The sequence below is a fragment of the Numida meleagris genome, chromosome 1 (assembly GCF_002078875.1).
Source record: "Numida meleagris isolate 19003 breed g44 Domestic line chromosome 1, NumMel1.0, whole genome shotgun sequence".
NCBI lineage: Eukaryota > Metazoa > Chordata > Aves > Galliformes > Numididae > Numida > Numida meleagris.
Window position 1 is genome coordinate 89300633 of NC_034409.1, and position 15027 is coordinate 89315659.

The window sequence follows — 15027 nt, forward strand, 5'->3', positions numbered from 1 at the left end:
TAGGAAGTTTGAAGAGCTAGTTAGAAAAGGTGCTGTGACTAACAAGGTTCTGTCCCTCCACTCCCTATCAAGAAATACATCCTCTAATCACGCAGAAGTTAAAAAAAAAAAAAACACTTAAAAATTAAAAATTAGTGAACCACTTTGCTAGTGATTTTTATAGGCAACAGGATGGGCTTTTGTCTTTGCTGGGGCATCTCTATGATTCAGGACAGCTGCACTAACGCTACAGCTGTCAATCCCCTTTCCAGGGAGAGAATTGTAATCTCATTTACGCTTGGCTCCTGGAGAGGGTATTTCAGTTCTAAGTGTCCTTTGATAACAGTGAGAAACACCTGCTGAGTAAGAGGAAAAAGCTTGTGCAGACAGGCTAACTCAAGGAAACCAGAGACATCTCTGACTAGTGGAGAAGCAGCCACGAGCAGGTCTGTGCTGATGTTCTAATGTGGGTCAGGTACCAGCACATGCTTTGTTCTGAATGGGTTGCAGCTTGCTAAAAATTTCTGTTTGTTAACAGCTTAGCAATATTCTGCTTGTTCTGCACACAATGTTAATTTTCACCCGTAGGCACCCTGAAAATTCCTTGTCGTTGACTGCAGCTATCAGCTTCAGCTTCTTACTACCCTAAATAGCTCCTCTGCATCACATTTGAACAGCTACCCTGGCATTCCAAACCCACAGATATAGTAACATTCCTGCACAACTCCTCAGCCTAGGAAATCTAGAAATAACAACGTTATACCCTTTATTTCTCCAGTGATAACAGTCTTGCAATAAATGGGATCTTCTGCAACTTCTTTCTGAACCTGGTAAAAACAGGAGAAAAAACCTAACTGCACATACAACACTCCAATTCAGAAGTGTGCCACTGCTATCTGCTTAAGAGATATTATAGTTTAAGGACAGATTTTTCTCGAGTTATCACGATTTCTCTAGAGTTTATTGAGACTCAGGTTGCAGCAGTCCATACAGGAACATGTTTGTCATTGTGAGGCTACGTCCCCGGCATAATTGTTGTGATGTGTAAGAGGAGCCTGGATAATATGGCCCTAGGCTTAGAAAGGTGGCTCTAATTTCAACTAAAAATACACTGGCATTCCTTCTCACTTATTCTTAACCACACAGCTTCCATCTCCCAAAGTCGCAACCCTTGCGCACGCCTTTCTCCTTTGTCTGGGCTCCTAGTCACCAGTTCTCCTAAATGAGACACAACCTTGTGTCCTGGACCCAAAAATGTTTCCCACCTCTTTTCTAGCTCCCACTTTCAAACCCCATCTTTCTCCCAGCTGCAAGTGATTCACATTTTAAAACAAACAAAACTGCTCCAACACTCATTTGATTTCTTCTTGCATAGGCAAGGACAGGAAAGATTTATGTGCTTGAAGGCTGTCTTATACAAAGTGTATCAGCAGGTAAGATGTTCTACTGAAATATTCTAAGACCACAAAAAACTTTTATTCCATTTGCACTAAAATCAACAGTTGTTTTGCATTTCTTCTTGTTTAACTAAGACAAGCTCCAGATTCTTTCTGAGCAATATTTAATTGCATTAAATATTGAAGAACTTTATAATGAATCACATATTTAATGAAGTAAATCTCGTTTTTCCTGAAATTAATCACACAGTGTCGCTTTTATCCAAATTTAATCTGGATGGAGAGTTTTCAGTTTCACTATCTTAACAGCGCAGTTTTATATAGAATTTGCTATCTGTTTAACAGATGTTATAGCTTAAGGAAATATTTTTCATATTTTTTGTAGCTCTTCTGCTTTTTCTAGAATTTACTGAGTTTCAAGTTTGCAGCAGTCCACAAGAAGTGACTTCCGTAAGGTATGGCCCACCTAGGGCTGGAGGCTCCAGCTCTGGAGCCTATAGGTCACTTTGGAAAGCCCACCACAAATTTACTTTCTACAGCCATCACATAGCATTGTACAGGCAACCTCAGCATTGCCCAGTTGGCTGCACCCAGCGGTCCCTTACAAACATGCACTGTTTTAATCAAATCACATGTAGCTAGGGTCCTTCTTTCCCTCAGAAACAAGACATCACAACCTAAACAATTTCTCCTGCAAGAATACTTCAGTATCAACAAAAGTCTATATGAAAACTTTCACCTTATCCCAGAGTATCCACTTACCTACAAACAAAAGACTTGTTATGCTGACAACAGCCAAAACATTGCAATGGTTGGTGCAAAGTTCTCCATCTTATGGGTGTCCTATCCTCCTAAGGCTGTGCAACAAGACAGCTACGCAGCAAATACATGATAGGTGAAATTAAGAAGTACTGACCTCCAGTTACTCTGTGCTGCAAATGAGAATTAAAACAAACTATTTGTCAATTTACAGAAGGGTGATAGTTTATATCAGTCCATATTTTTCTCATCCTGCCATAATCCTGCGTCTTCCACAGCAGAGAAGAGGTGTGAATTTGAATCCTGGCTGAAGCTGGAAAAGAGAGGATGAGATTGGCTGGTGTGGGACACTAAGGACTCAGCTGTGAAAACGGATGGAAGAGACATCATCCTTGTGTACTACACAAATGTTCAGGCATCAAAGCTAAACTGTAAACCCAAGGAGATGATGATTCCAAGTTTAATGGAAAACCAAGAGCGTACTATGGATTACACTCACAAAACACACTTATTTCCAGAAGAGTAAAACATCAAGTGCCAAAAAAACCCAGAGACATTTAGTGCCAAACTGCAGTTCAGTGGCAATTTTTCCCATACCATAAGGAACCTGCTGCTGGGAACACTTCATCTCAACTCCCGACACCCCTAGTAGGGTACCATCTTATCAGCTCATGAGCATTTATAGCCTATGTTGGCATTTAGTCTGTCACTCACATGCCATTTTTCTGGTTCTCTAGTGTTCATTGGTGGTCTGTTCTTCAAAAAGTTTGGTCGTTTCTGAGCCACACCATGGCAGTGCATGAGCAGCAGAAGCCTTCAACAGTGGTGGGGGAAGTTTTTATCCTCTGACAGCAGGATAGAAGGCTCCATTTTCTCCACGAGTAACGTGCTGGGAGAACCTTGTGTCAAAACTGAGATTCGGAGAGCTGTAGTTGACCAAGAATCATAAATGAGGCAGAGCAGAAGTATAGATTAACATTGTTCACATGTGATTCCTTCAACTATTTTTTCTTTTTTGATATGTTGTCCCAGACACCATGAAAACGATAATTTCATGACTTGTCGTTATTCAAATCAAACAAATAACAACAAAACAAACAAAAAATATAAAGGGCAAAATGGCTGTGTTCTCCTTGAAATGTCTTCACATCCCACATCTCTCAGATACAGAAGCTGAGGATCAATTCTTTCTTTTACACCAAAAAAAAAAACAAAAAAAATCAAGTCACTTTCAGTGCTTGTTTTGGAAAGACAAACATCATTTGGAAGAGCTGGCAGACAAACATCATTTGGAAGAGTTGTCTTGTTGCATTTGTCAAAAAAATATTCTTACAGTGTCATTCCCTTCTCAGTAATTGATTGTAGTAACTTCAACTGGATTTTTTTTTTTAACTTGGAATTATTTTCTGCTATTACACAACCAACTTGGAGTTGGCTATTGATTCATTCAAATCAGTTCAGTATTGTTCCAGACTTCTAAGAAGAAAATATTTTTTTCCACCAGCATATCTTGAAGAATGTAATTTGGAATTGTAAAGATTCCCCAAGCCCCAACCCACTTTACTATGGTTTATGAGTTCCTCCTAACTTCACTCATCTGGAGAAAAGTGAGGCACGTAAGACTCCAGTAAACACTACTTATTAGTAGTTACAACAATCCAGAAAAGTGATGTCATTGAAAGTTCAGTATTTTGGACCAACACTTACACAAATGTTCTGCTCAAGTGTCTCTGCGAATTATAAACAAAGTCCAATGGGATTTTTTAGGAATGAGAAGGTTTTCCTGGAAAAAACATTAGCAATACTGAAAGAGCTCGATGGTAACTCTGGGGGCTCATTTTGATGAAGGTGAAGATGAGGAGGTGACCAGCTGTCTCAGAGTCATTGAACAGGATCAGAAAATCTTATTGTTATGTTGCTGATTTTGGCATTAGCATTCTGGCCTGCTATGATCTGGAACCTTTTCTTCACTGGCCAGCCCTGAGCACAGACTGTTTTCATTTTACATCGTATTTGCAGTATTTGTAAAACTGTTAGCTTGTGAGCACATTTTCTGACATCTAGAGTCAAGTGCTGCCGGCACTGAAGAGTCTCATGAGAGCATCCTGTATAATATAGGTACGCGTACATAACGTTTCTGCATAAACCAGACATATAGACATCCTCTCGCCTTTCCTCTGCTGTGAAGCTGGTGTTCATTTGCCTAATTCAGTGTATAGTCATTAACTTATTTTTAATGCGTACATTACTTCTTCTGTCATTTTAGCCAGCGTTTTGCTCGCACACTACCAATCATGTCAGTTGAAGTTCCCTGTATTTGATACATCATTTTAAGAATACAATTATCATTTTCTGCTGGCTTCTCTGCCACTTTGAGTCATAAAATTAAATTTACCTTTAAAGCCAGGAGATTATTTATGAAACGCTAAACACGAAGCTCTCCCTCCCCCCAGAATTGACTCAGACAAGAACAAAAGGAGTAATCATGGGTGATAATTGCATTGTCTCATTCCATTTTCTTCTGAAATCTTATTATAGCTGTCCCAAGAAAATATGCATTATACAATCCTAGTAATGAAATAGTAATTCTAAAAGCTATTTGTCTATAAAAATATAGAGTTGATCCTTTAGTCCTTGGAAATAGGAGGTAATTGCATTGGTGTGCCATTTCATAGAGACCATCACTAGAATATTAAATCCAGGATCAGAGTACTGACTTTTCTATCTCGTAAAGCGTTGGAAGAATAGAAACACATCAAAAGAATTGCAGAGAGAGTATTCCAGCAAAGAGATGATTTCTCAGTCTGTGCGGTTTTGTTTCTGATAGAAAAAATGCATGCAAGATCCAATGGCAAAAAAACTGATTAAAATTCCAGAGGCTGAGGCAAAAGGGTCTGACAAGTTGATCACCCTGGTACCTTCAGGCCTTAAAATCTACTAATCAGATACATAGGTTAGGAAAACAATAGGATATTTTCAAGAATGGATCAGATGTACATTATCCAAAGTACAAGTTTGGATCCACTTTGGTACAACAGAAAGTCCAACAGCTGAGATGTTGACATTGATATAAGTCTGATGAGAGGTATCATCACATGGATATCTATGATGCAGATTAGCAGTAGACCAGTAAAAATACACAAACATGTCATATGCTCATGTATTTTTAACAGAAAGAACCAACCATGCTCATCTCATGAACGAGAGAGAAAACAACCCAGAATTTAGTTATTGTATATATACAAACAGAAAAATTCCTAATTGTTAATCCACTCAAACTAAATAATAAACTGATACATATAATCTCTTTAGACTACAATTTAATTCTGCTTGCTGCTACAGTAAGGAGTTCCATAAATGTAGATGTATGTAGGAAAATAGTATCTGGGAATTTATCTTATTGAACACAGACCGCCGTATATATGCAAGTCCTTGTATGTAGAATAGAAATTACAGAAATCCTTTATTTTTGAGGGAGAGGGGGAAATAAACCAGCTCAAATCCCAGTGATGTAGTGAAGTGCTACAGAACCACCGTGGTCTCTCAGTTCTTGTCAGAGGGTGAATAGTACAAAAATAGCGAGAGAGAACCACAGATAACTTAAGGTTGACCTTAGGTTATGGAACTGATAAAGTGTTAAGTATAGTTAAAATAAATACTTGGTTGTATTTTATTTTTCCATGGAATACTGTAGGGATAAGGGCAAGTGAATTCTTAATGCAGGAGAACAGCACGTCTTCTAGCAGTCTCAAGAGAGTAATAACAGTCTTACATAAATTACAAAAAAAGGAAAGTATAATCGTAAGCTCTGTTCCAAAATTATTCTAAGTGTCAGCTTTAGATTCTGTGCCTTTAAAAGCTGGGAGTTTAGCAAAAATGTCAAGCTGCGTAATTTCCCGCTGGCTAGAAAAATACTGCTGATGTTTTTTCAAGTGGAACTGAGCAAAAATCCTTATCTCATTCAAACAGCAAGTACTTTTCTTTCTGTGTCCTACAATAAGACATCAGGTGAATTCCTTGCTTTTCCTAATATGCCAAACTGGGACATCCTGGCTCCTTATTTCTACTGCTGACTTTTAAGAGCTGCCCTGTGCCGCATATTTTGGTTGCAAGACTCAACATTAATCTATAAAAAAAAATCCAGAATTCAATTACTATAAGCTCAACACAGACTCATTCATCCACAACTTCAGCTATGCAAAATTCCAGGACTCATCCATCCAGCAAGGCTTGAACAACAAAACCAAAACATTTCTCCTGGACTTTTCAGATTGTATCACACAACGAGATGAAACGAAGCCCAAAACGAACAGACACAGGATAAAGGTGTCCCTTGCAGCTCAAAGCCACGGTCTTTAAATCGGTGCATCCATCAGCTGGTAACAGTTTCAGAGACAAAATGGAGAGGGACACATGTCAGATTTGAACATCACAGGGTTTTTGATTTGAAGTGTGTAGAGTGAGGCAGAAAGCCAAAGTGAGGTCTTTGTAGAGTACAACAGTCATCATTTTGTTCAAAAGAAAGCCTAAAAAAGAATTAAGCAAATAGGAAACGCTACTCAGCCTCATATAGTTTTGAGCATGAATTTTTAGAATCCTAGAATCGTTAAGGCTGGAAAAGACCACTAATGTCACCCTGTCAGACCACTGATGCATCCCCACCATGCCCACTAACCATGTCCCTCAGTGCCACATCCACACGGCTCTTGAACACCTCCAGGGATGGTGACTCCACCAAAAGGGATTCTGCTTTGAGGACCTTCAAGCACAATGATACTGAAGCTGTAAATAGACGGTATTGAGAACAGAAGCACCAGAAATAAAAAGGGACTCAGAAATAGCTCAGAAGCGGGCCTTATCAGAGACTTTGGACTTATCTCCATGAGCACATGCTGTCATTTTGGCAGCTGGCACCCCCACCAAGCATTATTCTTAGGTTTGCAATCTTAGTAACACATTGGTCTGGTTGAGCTACACTTGTATGTAGCAGATCTGGGCGATCTAGCTCACCTGAAACGAGGAAGGGAAAAAACAGCACAGATATTGTTGGCACAGCCCATCTCTGGGAAAACAACAAAATTATTAGAGAAGAAATGTGTTTTCAGTTGCCTCAGGGCTTGTGTTGAACCTCTGGACCTAGGATGACTCTTACAGCCAGGACCAAAAATTATTCAGAATTCTCTTGGTACAACTGAATTCAACCAAAAGGACAAAGGGTGTGCAGGTTCAGAAGCAGCAAGAAAACGGTGTCCAAATGTAGCCCGTGCCACTTTTTTTGGAAGAGAAAAACTACTTTCCAGCTCAACCAAGGCTCTCGTATCCCTGCTGCTCAGAGCCTCCCACTGCCGTGTGGGCAAACACGAGACCTGACAGTTATTTGCAGCAGAAAATAAAAGAACAAAGAGAGGTGCTGGGGAGAGTTATTGCGATCTCCTGACAGCCCAAACGAGATGAGATCGGGCAGAAGCGCCCTGGCACTACTTACAGCAGGAAAGTCTAGAATGCATTGTTCAAAAACTAGTAAGTTTAGAGGAAGAGTATTTGGATCGGATAAGTAAATATGATTTTTTTAATTTACTTTTTACCTTTTGATGATGATATATTTTCAGAGACAGCGCTCCAACACAAACCAAGTGACCTGACCTATCAATAAAATCAAACAAATTAAAAAATTCTGCAAGTACAAAGCAGCTGTAGCTGAGCTGCACAGGAAAAGAAAACACTTGGAAACTGTGCGTAAATTGTGGATACTGAACCATGTTATGTTTCTGAAAAGAATCTTGGCGAATGAATTTAACATAATGACACATTCATTGCAATGTACTTCACAATGCACTCTGTAGAAAGGAGCCACAGTAAACGTGATTCAAAAGGAAACAAACAACAGAAACCACCACACAAAAAGCATTAACTGCCCTAATACAGCGACTACTCATGTACCGGTGGGGCTGGTTGTTTTGGTTTCTGTTTTCCTGACTTACACCCGGAGGCAGAGATCTGCCCATCCTCCCAGGTGTGCGGTGCCAGGCAGTGAGGGCTGACAAAGCGTGCTGGCTGTCTTCCTTAAGAGAAATGTTCCCATTAAAATGTGGTCTTGGGCTGCGCTGGAACAAGATGTTTCATCTTTCCTTGTTGTTTTTTTTTTTTTTTTTTTTTTTTAAATCCTAATTTGCTTTGCAAACAGAATATTCTAATGAAATTTCATCTCGGAAACACTTCCGTAATGCAATACGTTGCCTGCGCTCTGGAGTGCATCAATGACACTGACAACCTGGGTTTCCATGGCGGCTGCCCGGTAACCCGGGCCCATGGCTCAGGATGTGCCTGAGGCTGCCAGAGAGTGGGGCTTCTGATCAGCCTCAGTGAGCGCATCTGGGAACAAGTTAATGTCTTAGACTAAATTCTGCTTCTGACCAGATCTCCTGTATGCCAGCTCAGCTACCCAGGAGGTTTGTGGATCTACACTCCTGCGTACCTTCGAGTATATCTCTGGGAGCACCTGGAACTGAAGGGGCACACCTCGGAGGCAGACGGCCACGTGCTGCCCAGAAATTAGCCCAGAAGCTGCGTTTTCCTTCAGCACACCGCACCTCACCGGTTGCCGTGGCAACCCCTACAGACCACCAGATGCCGATTCCAATGCAACTCGGCTACCTGGCGATGGCTGAATCGTGCACGTGGAGGAGGCCCCTCGTGGCCTTTGGGCTCACAGGTGAACGAAGAGCCCCATCCAATCCTACCTGCACCAACCCATCGCTCCCATGGCTGTTACCCTCTCATAAGCCCCTAGCAATTAAACCATTACACCAACTGTACTGAGACAGAGCCCTGAGAGCACTTGGCTCTGTTACCATGTAGATCACCCAGGCCCAACATAGGCTTGGTACTGCTCACACAGACACTCCCAGCCCCACCTGTTCTGCAGCCAAGCAGAGAACACAGCCTCATGAAGCCCAGAGGGGAGGGCTGCAGCCACCCACCGCTTCTTGGGCTCAGGGTCACCTATGGGAACTGCACTAGAGGGGGACTGTGAAAAGAGGGCCGAGAGAAATCATTTATCAAATGAAATGATCACTCTCATCCAATTCCTCCTTTCTGCATCTTTCACTCAGCTCTCCTCTGTGAGGGTCTGTCACAGCCGAATTGAGAGCCTGCAGGCAGCAATCAAACCCATCCAACACAGCAATATGAAATTCTCGTGATGTGAATGAAGAAGCCGGGCTTTGGAGCAAGCGGATGGATTTTCAGCGTGGTGTGGGCAAGGGCACAGCAGTCGCTGCTGGTGACAGCCATGCAGCAGCAGCCGCAGGCACGGGGCCCCTGCCAGTCGATGGAGGCCCCACTGCGGCTCCGGGTGCTCCCTGCACTGGGATAAAGCAGCAGGTCTTGCAACCAGGGGCCCGTGCTGTCCAGTGCACTCCTTGCTTGACCCTTACATGCAGCGACAGCAAGTGCACAACACGGTTCATTTTTTAATAGCAGGAGAACTTACTGGAGAATGATTGGAGAGAATTTTGGAGCGTGTTGTATTTTGAGCCCTGGAGCCTGTAAAGCTGCTGCCGTGCAACCTCCATTCAAGCCAAGTAAGTGGTTTTGTCACGGTGCCAAACATATAGAGGTTGAGCTAAAAGGTCATATCCACTTAAAGGTTCACAGAAACCCTCCTTGCTTTTTCTAATCCCAGGTAAAATAACAGCAAGTTGCTTTAAAGCACCGTATTTCTGTTTGAGCTGTTGATTTAATGTATTTCATGGAGATGGATAACAGTCTCAGATACTTTTGTAAAATGCTGAAGCAGCACCTCCTGCCCTCAGAGCTAGTGGCTGACAATTGTAACGACATTAACTCATTCAGCAGTAAGTTACATGAGAGCATGAACCCATCGTGCACATAGTACTGAATGGCCATTGCACACTGATGAACAGAAATCTAGTCCAGCAACTCCCCATCCCTGGAGCTGCTCAAGGCCAGGTTGGATGGGGCCCTGGGCAGCCTGAGCTGGTGGGGGGCAGCCCTGCCCATGGCAGGGGGTTGGGGCTGGGTGGGCTTTGAGGTCCCTTCCAACCCAAACGGTTCTGTGATTCTATGAAAAGAAGCAGCGTTACACTCATCACAAATAACATCCTACATCACAATAACACCTATTATTCCTTTGAATGATTTCAAAATTACAGGTTGATTTTCCATGTGTCTTGTTTTAAATCAAATTTCTCCAGATGGGGCTTCAATGCCAAAGCGAGGAAGGGATGTGCAAGAAGCATTTATATAGGAGAGATGTGGAGAACAGACTCTCAGTACTGGTGAATCTTCCTCAGAGATGCATGCATCTCCATAAATGGATGAGAACTGGAGAACAAAAAGGGCCATTAAAATTTAATGTGCTAATTGTAGGAGACGAAGCAGCTCTATTCAATTAGATGCAAACAGACAGGTACTTACTAGAATACACGGATTTACGATGGCTGGTTGTGACAGTGTAGTGGGGCTGGAGCTCACACTGTGGTACCGGCCGGCTGCCCCAGCTCAGTGAGATATCGAGGCACAGAGATAATGGTGCGCTCACACTGAGCTCAGAGGGGACGTTGGGAATTGCATGAAAGAGGAGAGCGATGGAGCAGGGAGATAAGTGCACCTGAAATGTACACGGGAGGCTCGCTTTATTTGTCTGCACAGCAGCGGTGCCCTGGAAAGGATTGGAGCACAGCGCTGCGCAGTGCTGCTGAAAACGTTCAGCTGCGGCTCTTACAGCGCTCCCACAGCCTGCTCCTGCCTCCCTCCCTGCTCTCCCTCTTTCACCACTCACCAGCAGGAAAAAAAAATAGCAGCTACGTGCCAGACTGCACGGGGTTAAGGGCAGGGCGGGCAGGAGGAGATACTGGAAACACTCTGACCATTGACCCTCAGTACTATTTGACAGCAGCTGCAGGTCCCTTGGGCTTCGTTTTCCAATTAGCGACAAGCCCATTAACGAGCTCTAGCTAGAGGGTTTTCACTCAACTAAGAAGTGCCTAAAGGAGGAGCCATCAGCCCTGATCTGGGCACTGAATCTGCCAGACTCTGTGAGTTTGGGTACCGCTCTTCTCCCACAAAAAGCAGCATGGTAACATGTTGAGTAACGGACAGAAGAGCTTTCTTCAAGAGTGGCACGTGCCTGTGGTTTGAATAAATACATCTCATTATGCCCACCATCACTAGTTTTTTGGACTTTAATTTGCTCTATCAGCAAATGGAAATGAATCAAGTGGGGAGCATTGATAGAAAGTTCTTAAAGAGTCACAGAGAGGGGAGATGACACCTTTCCATCTAAAGAAAAGAGCAATTACAAATACTGAAAGGAACATTTAGAACAAAAGTAAATAAACCTCTACCAACTCCCAAAAAACAGCTCAGATTTAACAGCAGACAACATCACTGAGAAACCAGACGCTTTCACTGCTGGAAGCGTTGGGACAGCTCACAATACATGAGAATAGTTTAAGATCGATTTAGCCCCAGGTTTCAAAGGCAAAATCAATCTCTACTGAGGTGGGCCGGGTCACCACCCACCTGCCCTCTGTGCTATTTCCTCTATTTCAGCAGAGCTCTCTCAAAAGCGACATGGCTCTGGACCAGGAGGAACAGGGGCTCTGACCTGAGCCGTGCTGACCGGCAGCTTTGTTTCTGACGGAGCCATTGGGTCTGGCCCACACAACCACGATGCACTGAGGGAGGGTTCCCAAGGACCCAAGGTCTGTGGGCTTTGCATCAGGCCTCAGTCCCACAGACGGAACAGCTCGATGGCATCTTTCCACAGAAAAAATGACTGCAGACATCACCACTCAGCTTTCCAGGCCTGCATCTCTGAGCATACCCTCCCATCCCTTACACACATGCACACGCACCTCCAATAACATCTATTTTGAACGCTTATTTCTGGATTTTTTTTCCCCCTCAAAATCATCCTCAAGGATTTTCTCAAAGTGTGTAAGATGCAGAGAGTATTCTACCTTGACTTTTTTTTTGGAGTTACATTTACCTGAGAAGATTTGATGACGAAGGTAACGCAGGATGATGTCGTTAGTGAACCCTGCCCTGCCTCCATCGGGGGAAAACGGCACAAAGACACGGAGCTTCGGCAGATGAGTGCAGGAACAGGCTCAGCCTCTGGCATTCAAACCAGAGAACGCGCCTACAGCGCCCATCTGCCCGAGCTCTGACACCCAGTTAGTTGCCAGGAATCACAGCGACACATCAAAGAATTTGCTTTTCATCTTTGCAACAGTCTTAATATCCTTCTTAAAGACATTCCCTATCGGTGGGATTCTACATGCTCAATGGCATCTGAACCCTGGCATCAGATAATGGCTCTTTAATTGCTTTTCTTCCTAAGATGCGAACACTTACAAGCTGCTGCAGGAGGAAGGACAAAATGGGAGAGGAGCAGATTGAGCACACCAACAGTTTGCAGTTCACACAGCAGGAAAATAAAACGTGCCCCGAAGTTCTCACTGACTCTCCTGTTCATCACATTTGGGCTGTTGTCACGGTAGCTAGAAGCAAAACATTTTGGAGACGCATCTTGCAGCGTCCAGTCAGATCAACTGCTCGTTTGAAGCACGCTGCAACAGTATTACCCACTGGCCTTTTCCTCTCCTTGGATTTAGTGGAAGGGAGAGCGGTGTTCTCGAGCAGTGTCACCACGGCAGGAACGGCCCAGGCGCAGCGTACACGACGAACGCTCGTACACCCGCAGCAGCTCGAGGTGAGCACTAGGGGGAGCCCCGGCCCAAAGATGGGAGGGTTCAGCTCGGGGGTCGGGATCGCGCTTTCTTTTTCTTTCTTTCTTTGACTCCGAGCATCTTTGAATTAGATCATTTATCTTTCCTTTGTTGCTACGAACTCTAGAGACTTGCCACCAGCTCTGCCAACAGTTATTACTGCAGGTTCTGGGAACTGAGACAGAACCAATTACCAATTCCAACCAAAGACAAATGCGATGGGTATGGTAGTTTTAGAAGAACCGCTTGAAATGCATCACTGAAGTTTGACAAAAATCTTTCAAATATTAATCTTTTGCCCGTGTTGAAGCTCAACCATCCCTTTAATTAGGGAACCCGCATCTAAGCATCTGGAATTTGAAATTAATAATTAGCCTATCAACCAGTAAGACCCTGAGACAATAATGTGCTTACAGAGGAACTCTGAAATTAAGATACTGTGGCTTTCGGTTGGTGTTCTATGGTCTTCGTTGGTGACTGCCGTGGCTGATGCCGAGGCAGCAAGTGCAGCTTTTCTACTTCTAGAAATAAAGACATCCTGAATGATGATTTATGGACCTCCCTAGTGAAGACAATGGCTACCGTGTCTGAATGCTTGAGAATGAAAAAACAATGGAATTATAGGTAACATGCATATGCAAGTCTCACAGAGATACTTTTCTGTTCTACACACAATGAACTAGTTAAATAATTAGCAGATTAGCAGATATGCCTCAAGTATCACCTTCAGAGTTTCATCTGCTGAAGACCTAACAGACACACCAAACACTGGGCTACTCATGTTTCCCATACAGAAATGCTCCGGATCCCTTGCAGAAACACAGCTCTGTTCCTCTTACTGCTAGATCAGAGCAGAAAACCCTAATAACAGACACACCAGGTCTACCACACATATTTACTGCACAGTTCTTCAAACCTAATGAAAGGACTACTAAGAATTCAAGGGAAATATCCGTATTAGAGTTACTTTCACTCCATTCCTTACCTCGATTTCTCTCACCACACCTTGCCTGTGGCAGACACATTCTCAAAATCTTACCAGATTTCCATCCTTTGGGTATGAAGTGTTCCATTTTCCACAGCTGCGCAGCGTTCCAAAACATCCAGTTCCCTCAGCACCCTCCTCCTCCAAAACTTTCTCCCCTACAATTATTTCCTCTTTCCGAAATTCACTTTGCTGGATTGCTTTTGAAGCCTTTATACTTTGCTCTTCCTTACTAATCTCCTGTGTTCTCCTGCCCAGTTTTTCTTCTCAACCATTTAATCCCATTAAAAAAATAAAAATCCCTATCCATCTCCTCACTCTTTTCTTCTCCCCTACTTCTTCCTTTGCCCTTTTATTGCCATTTGGGTTCCATATAATTCCTGCTTCCCTTCCATCTCCACAAAGAGCTTAGGTTTCTCATCTCCCCTTATTTCTGTGACTCATATCCCTTCTCCAAGCCTTTTTAGCATGCTTGCGTTGTAACAGGAATCGGGTCCCAGCAAGACTTGGGGTGTGGAGCCTCCCACTCAGGTACCCTCATCCATCTGATTTACAGTTCCTGACATTTTCTCATTCACGATGGAGCCTTTTGGTATCTGCATCCTTGGCAACAACAGCCATTGAGCAAAGCTGCTCTGTTTGATGTTCTTTTGTCCTCCTTCATTTCCTCTTTTCCACTGCCATCCAACAGCATTCGGAGGATGCCGAATGGGACAGCCCATTACTCTCCGACTGAACTGCCTTCCTTCCCTAGTAACTACCCCCAGGAAGTAATGCACAGGAATTTTCAAATTCACATTCCTCTAGTAAACCTGCAGTACATTTTCTCTGTTCTAAATCCAGTGGAAACTAAGGTGTACCTGCTGCTGCTGCGAAGAACCTGCACACACAGATCCATCAGTGAAACAGAACTACTTCACCAGCACTACAGATTCAAGCGTGAAGCATACGAAGTGGCACTACAGTACGACTGACAGATAATGCTGTGTAAGTACGTGAGGGTTACATCCATGGAAATGCAAGAACCAAGAGGCACGGTGTCTCAAAGTCACCAGTGTTCACTACAAGAAATAACTGCATTTGTCACTTCACAAACATTGTAGGAAAGAATGCGAATGAAAGCAGTAATGGGGATACAGGTACAAGGTGA

The 15027-nt window shown here is 43.2% G+C and overlaps 2 long non-coding RNA genes across 2 annotated transcripts; both read left to right on the forward strand.

The window, feature by feature from the left end:
• LOC110401126 lies at positions 268–8268 on the forward strand. Its single transcript, XR_002440265.1, has 3 exons — positions 268–425; positions 1355–1412; positions 2414–8268. It is a non-coding gene; the product is annotated as an uncharacterized LOC110401126 (long non-coding RNA).
• Positions 8365–14940, forward strand: LOC110401161. Its single transcript, XR_002440274.1, has 4 exons — positions 8365–8847; positions 9248–9718; positions 10352–12876; positions 14721–14940. It is a non-coding gene; the product is annotated as an uncharacterized LOC110401161 (long non-coding RNA).